Raw genomic sequence first — 6,012 nt, 5'->3', positions numbered from 1 at the left:
CTTAAAGGGGAAAAAAAACCCGGCTAGGCCCCGCCCTCTCCCGCCTACATCCCATAATATGCCCCAGGACCCTGGCAACAGGCCCCGCCCCCGTCTCCCCGGCAAGCACACCCCCCCCCAAGACATCCCATAATACTCACCCTCCCCTCAGAACTTCCCACTCACTGCCCGGCCCGGCATCCCATAATAATACACCCCCCCCGCCCCTCCCGCCAGGAACATCCCATAATATCCCCTCACCCCCCCCCCCCCCCCACCCCCCCCGGGAAACATCCCATAATACTCCCCCACCTCTCGCACCCTTTCGCTCCGACATCCCATAATACTGCTCCCCCCTCCCCCCGCGCGCGCCCCGCGCGGGATCCCGCGCACCGGGACAGGGCGCCCCCCCGCGGCGCGGCCCCGCGCGAGCGCGCGCCCCCCGGGGCTGCCATCCCATAATAGGCGCGACCCCCTCCCGCGGGGACACCCCCCCCAGCGGAACATCCCATAATAGTCACACCCCGGGCGCGCACATCCCATAATAGTCACTCCCTCACACCACGCCGCACCCCCCGTGCCCAGGCAGGCATCCCATAATAGTCGCCGGGAGCCTCCGTCCAGCCCGACATCCCATAATACCCGCGGCCGCGCGCCCCGCACCCGCCCCGCGCGGGCCCCTGGGGCGCGGGGCCGGGCCTGGCACAGGCTGCGGGTACCGCCCGTGCCCCGCACGCCCTGCCCGCCGCACCACAGGACCCCTCCAAAGCTGGCTGTGCCCGCCGCTGTCACTGCCACTGCCACAGCCACAGCCGGCTGCGTGCGGGGAGCCCGCGGTGGCTGCGGTGCCCCCCCTGCAACGCAATGCCTCCTCCCTCCTCTCCTGGCTGCTGGCACCTGCAGAACTATCCGTGCCCCAGGGATACACATTCTCCCAGGCAACTAGCGACAGGGCAAGAGGATGTAGGCTCAAGCTGAGCCGGGGAGGTTTAGGTTGGACATTTCTTCGCAAGAAAGGGTGATTAGACATTGGACTGGACTGCCCAGGCAGGTGGTGGAGTCACCATCCCTGGAGGTGTCTAAAGAAAGACTGGACATGGCACTCAGTGCCATGGTCTGGTAGAAAAGGTGGTGCTCTCATAGTTGAACTTGATTTCAGAGGTCTTTTCTAACCTAATTGGTTCTGTGACACACAGCATGTCCATGTGCTCCATTGCTCCCTCACCCAGCACTGTGCCCCACTCCCTCCGCCAGGAAACTCATCATTGCTTTGCACGGATGTGAACCGTCTGTAGGTATAAGTATACCCCAATTATGCACATGCAACTGTCTCATTAATTTCCCATTAAACAAAATCACATCCCATAATGCTGCCTATCCTCTATTGAGCATCTTCCTAACACTATTAATCTCAACAAAGAGGCAAAGTCCCGCCCGTCTCTCCCAGTAAACGTGTCGGTGTCCACAGCTGTGCTCGTTGCTCCTCAAATGCCTGCACTGTCCCACTCCGGGTGGTGCATGTGCACATTTCATCCCACCACAGCAAAACACCCTAAACATGAGTGAAAGATTTACTATTACAGACTGCAACAAGTAACTTACAGATCCTGTAACACAATCCATGATTTGTCTGCTAAATTACACAGAAAATGTGTCCACACATACACCGGGCATGCAGGTATTCCATAACTCCATCCCATCACTTTGGCCATGTGCCAAAGTGTCTCTGACTACTGGCAACCTCTCCCAGACCTGTATGTGCAGGCCCCGGCCGCCCACCTTCTCGCAGCAGCTCCTAAATGCTGAGATACCGTCAGGCTCCACCATCTCGTCAGCATGCCCATCTCCTCTGCATGCTCCAGTGTGGTTCCGCAACACAAAATACACATGCAGCCACTCCACAGCACTCCCGTGCCCTCATTCCTGCTTTGCCAGAAAGGACTACACCAATACATCCCAAAGGGCTGTTGCGTTATCCACATTCTTGCACATATAGAAATCCCACTACTCCTCCAGCCATCAGCAGCGCGCACACCGTGCTATCCCTGTACATACCTTTGCCTGGATGATGATGATGCTGTCGTTTATCTCCACTCCATGAAGGAAAAGCAGCAGGAAAAACCCACACTAGTCTTCCACAGATGCTATCCAACCTCTGCACTGATCAAGCGGACTATCCAGTGCTACAGAAACGTGCAGTGGATAATGCCACCACCAAACTCACATGGACCCCTGCAGGACTTTTCATTCCCTCTTTTGTGCATTGATCTTTTTGTGCATAATCCTCCCTAATAGGAGCCAGGCGGACAGCCACAGCAAATTCCCAAGTGGAGCAGTCCAGCCTCAACTGGTGGTGGCCAGACTCTGTGTTTGCCTCTTCCTTTCAGTGGCTTGGCCACAAGGTGAGAGGTATGATGCGGGAGAATGTCCTGCAAAGGGAATGAGTTGGAGGAGTCGTCTCTGCGGGTGATTCCCGATGCTCCTGGCAGCAAAGTTAGAGTCTGGAGAGAGCCATTTGCTACTGGTTAGGCGATGCGTACCCCAGCGCCTCGGTCACCAAAGCACCAAGCTTCCCAGTGAGCCACCACTTTCCTCAAATCGTGCCCTGCATGGCACCTGAACACATTTTTATTGTGAACATCCCCAAGGATTCCCACCTCATATCCAACTACTTTTTAGTTTGTAACTTAAAGTTTCTGACTCAGCAGAAGCCTTTATTTTCACTAAAACAAAACAAAAAAAAATCCATGTAGGATATGCATGATTATGGTTTAGGGTGTTTTTATTGTTTGTGGGGACTGAGTAGATTAAATGGATTTAAAAAAAAAAAAAAAAGAGAGACACTTCTAAATGTTTTCCTGTGATGATAATACTGTGAGATAGATTTCCAGTTATTTTGGTTGCTTTAGACCTGGAAGTTGAGATACCGTACTGTGGTTCAATTACTTACCCAGTTTAACTGAAGTTTTTGAGTTTATAGTGCTTGGATTTGGAAACAATTGCAGCAAGATCTGCATAATACAATCTTCCTTACCAGTGCTGGTGAGTGTCAAGGTCCCAGACAATCCCGCAGCACAATTCTGTTGGGGAAAATGCCTGCAACATCCCCTGCTTTGCTGCTGCAGCTGTTAGGAACATCCAGACTAACCAGAGGGCTTTCCACACACCCCTGGCCAGCTCTCCTTCCACTGACAACCAGGTGCTGTGAGCTCTGTAACCCCACAGCAACACGCTGGGGCAGCCTCTAAATTATTTCTGTAGTTTTGGGCATGGTCTGAGTCAGTCAGGGGTCAGGACCCTGCCTGGGGACCCAGGAGTGTTGGGCCCCACCTTCCTCCCCCTTCCAGGCAGCGCTTTCTCGGTTTCACTTTTGATAGAAACATGTTTCTTTCTCCAAGGTAAGCGGAAGAACAAAGTTTGTGACATTGTTTCACTCCGGCAGTCATAGTTGGACTCCAACGAGCTCATCCAGCATGTTTCAGTGCTGCCCAGTGTGGGAGGCAAGGGTTGGAGGAAGGAACTCCAGAGCACTTTGGGGAAAGAGCATTTTGGAAAGACTTTCCAGAATAGTGCCAACCGTTGGTATGTGGGACACCGATAACAGACTATAAGAATGACGTGCTAGTGCTGCAGACATTGTGATCTGAAGGTCTGTTTATGATCTCTCAGGCTATTTTTTCTCTGCTCCTGGTGTGTTCAGTAAGGATGCAGAGGTGCTAATGGCTTTAGAAGAGCTGGGCGCTGGGATACCTATCACTTCGTTTGGGTGCTGGGATATAGATGTATTTCAGTTCTCATTTTTGCTGTTCCTCCAGCTGAGGGTTGCTCTAGCCTGACTGTAATATCCATTCTGTCAGGTTACATGCAACTAGTAACATGAAAAATATCTTTCAGTACCTGTGCAAAACTGGTATCACGCAATGTATCCGTGAATGTGATGGCGTTGTGCAAAGGCTACAGGTATATTTCACCTCTTCCTTTAACCTGGTTTTGACCATTCATAGTTAATGTGAAGGAATTCATCCCTTGTGTTTTCCACTCATCAGCCCTGTAGGCTCTCTGGATTGTACTGATGCTTGCCGTGACTCTGAATGGAGGTTTTACCACTTCTGTCAAGGAACTCTGAAGATCCCAGGATTTCTGAGAAGTCTCTGTTTTTTCTTTTGGTAAGACAAAGAATTTGCCCCAGATCATTTTTGAGAGGTGAGGGGTATCAAACTCTAAGTGACTTTTACTTTGAAATTAGTAAGAAAGTGGTCCAAACTTTCACTCAGTTCTGATTATTGTCCCAGAGTCTGTGTCTCTTCAACACCCACGATCCCCTCCCCCATTTTAAACTATCTTGTGGGAATATGACTAGTGTGAGAAACCCCAGCACCAGCCAAAGCAACTGTCCTGAATTCTGCAAGTCTTCCTCAACACTACAGAGCTCTTTCCTCTGCCCAGGATACTCTTCTCCATTCGCAGGTTTCTACATAGTCTTCGTGGCAAGCTGAGGAAATCTAAATGATCCATTATCACTTTTTTCTTCATCATGCTCTCCTCATCCTTTTTTCCCCCTGTAATTTAGTTTTTTTTATTTTTTTCCACAGAGAAGCAAGAGCTTATTTGTTTAGCACAATGGAAATATCATTACTTTGGTGTCAGTCATGAAGAAAATGACATGAGAAAGTCTCCCAGTCTTGTGGAGAAGAGACAAGAGCCCCTCCTGTCACGTCCAAGGAGCTGCTCCTGCAGCAAAGAAACACGACTGGAACAAGAGGTGCAGAGAGACTTGCACACAGAGAATTTGGGAGCATACAACCAGAATGAGATCAAGAATCACTGAAGAGACCGCGTGTGCTTCTTTTTTGAGAACATTTTACTGTCAATGGGGGATCGAGTCGAGTCTCTCTCTAATAGCCACCTAGGTGAGGGCTGCCCATATGCCTGCGTGACGCTGCATCTACTTCCCGTTAGAGGAACAGTAGTTCAGACTTCGCTCGGCGCTCGTCATGAGCTTCGTCTCCTGTTTTGCCAGGGGAAAGAGGGGGCAGGGTGAGTGGCGTGGCCGCGCCGGCAGAGCCGCCCCGCCTCAACCAGACGGGCATGGTGCAGGAGGCAGTGCTAGTGGCACAGAACTGAGGCGGGGGGGCCGGCTAGGGGAGAGATAGAGAAGATTGGGGGTTACTCAGCCCCCTGGAAATCACAACGGTTGATCGCTATCTCTGTGTGCTTCGCTGGTTTGCTTGCTTTAGAAAACATCACATACTTGGTACTGGCACCTATAGCTCAGGTTACTTGATATTTTCCATCACAAGTCTGTTTTCAGTTACTCAGAACTTTGCCAGAAATCAGATATTCAGATTCGAATTTTCCATGTTTTTCACTTTTCTTCCCCCCAAAGGTGGAGGCACTTTGTAAGATGTAAAAAAAAGTGTTATTTTGCAATTATAAAAATCTGACTTCAACATGTTACCAGTCTTTTAACTTAGAATTATGTATATAATAAATAATGAACGCTGGAAGCAATATCCAAGAGTTAAGAATGCTTATCAGTTATCACTTTTACGTTGTCATTTCCCTAAAGTGCTTTAGAGATGCCCCGTTCCCCTCCCATCTTCATGAAACAGACAGTTAGATCCATCCAGGGAAGGAGCCAGTGGTCTCAGAGGGGCTGCAACAACGACCCAGTGGGTTGAGCTGCCTGGACTGCAGTTCTGTGATACCCATTTACCTGATTTTACGTCCTGTATCAAAGCTGGTGCATGCTGGCAAAAGTCACTAACACCAAAACACGTCTCTTGAGCTCATTTAGCAGAAACACCGAAAAAACAGGCTGAGACAGAACTCTCCTTCATCTCCTACCTCCAGCTAGATCTGGGAGAGGTGTTTCCAGCACTGCACCCAGCAACAGCCTCAGGGAATAGTGCTAATTAGCCGGGAGGTTGCATTCCCCATTTGGCTGGGCGTGAACCCCACTGCTACTGAGCAGAGCTGATGGGTTGTCTGGTGCAGAGGACACTCAAAAGTCGATGGTGATACCTACTGGGC

General features: G+C 50.6%; 1 long non-coding RNA gene across 2 annotated transcripts; it reads left to right on the top strand.

Moving 5' to 3' along the window:
• Positions 1-3,408: 3,408 nt before the first annotated feature.
• On the top strand, positions 3,409-5,469 carry LOC139679883 (uncharacterized). 2 transcript variants are annotated; one of them, XR_011699257.1, is made up of 4 exons: positions 3,409-3,561; positions 3,874-3,939; positions 4,026-4,145; positions 4,572-5,469. It is a non-coding gene; the product is annotated as an uncharacterized lncRNA (long non-coding RNA). The 2 variants fall into 2 exon arrangements; XR_011699259.1 differs by having other exon boundaries at positions 4,026-4,182.
• The last annotated feature ends 543 nt before the right edge of the window (positions 5,470-6,012 follow it).

This window comes from Pithys albifrons, chromosome 1, assembly GCF_047495875.1.
Source record: "Pithys albifrons albifrons isolate INPA30051 chromosome 1, PitAlb_v1, whole genome shotgun sequence".
In the NCBI taxonomy this organism is placed as follows: domain Eukaryota; kingdom Metazoa; phylum Chordata; class Aves; order Passeriformes; family Thamnophilidae; genus Pithys; species Pithys albifrons.
Note: the sequence above shows the minus strand (reverse complement) of the source record. Positions and strands in the feature narration are given on the sequence as shown.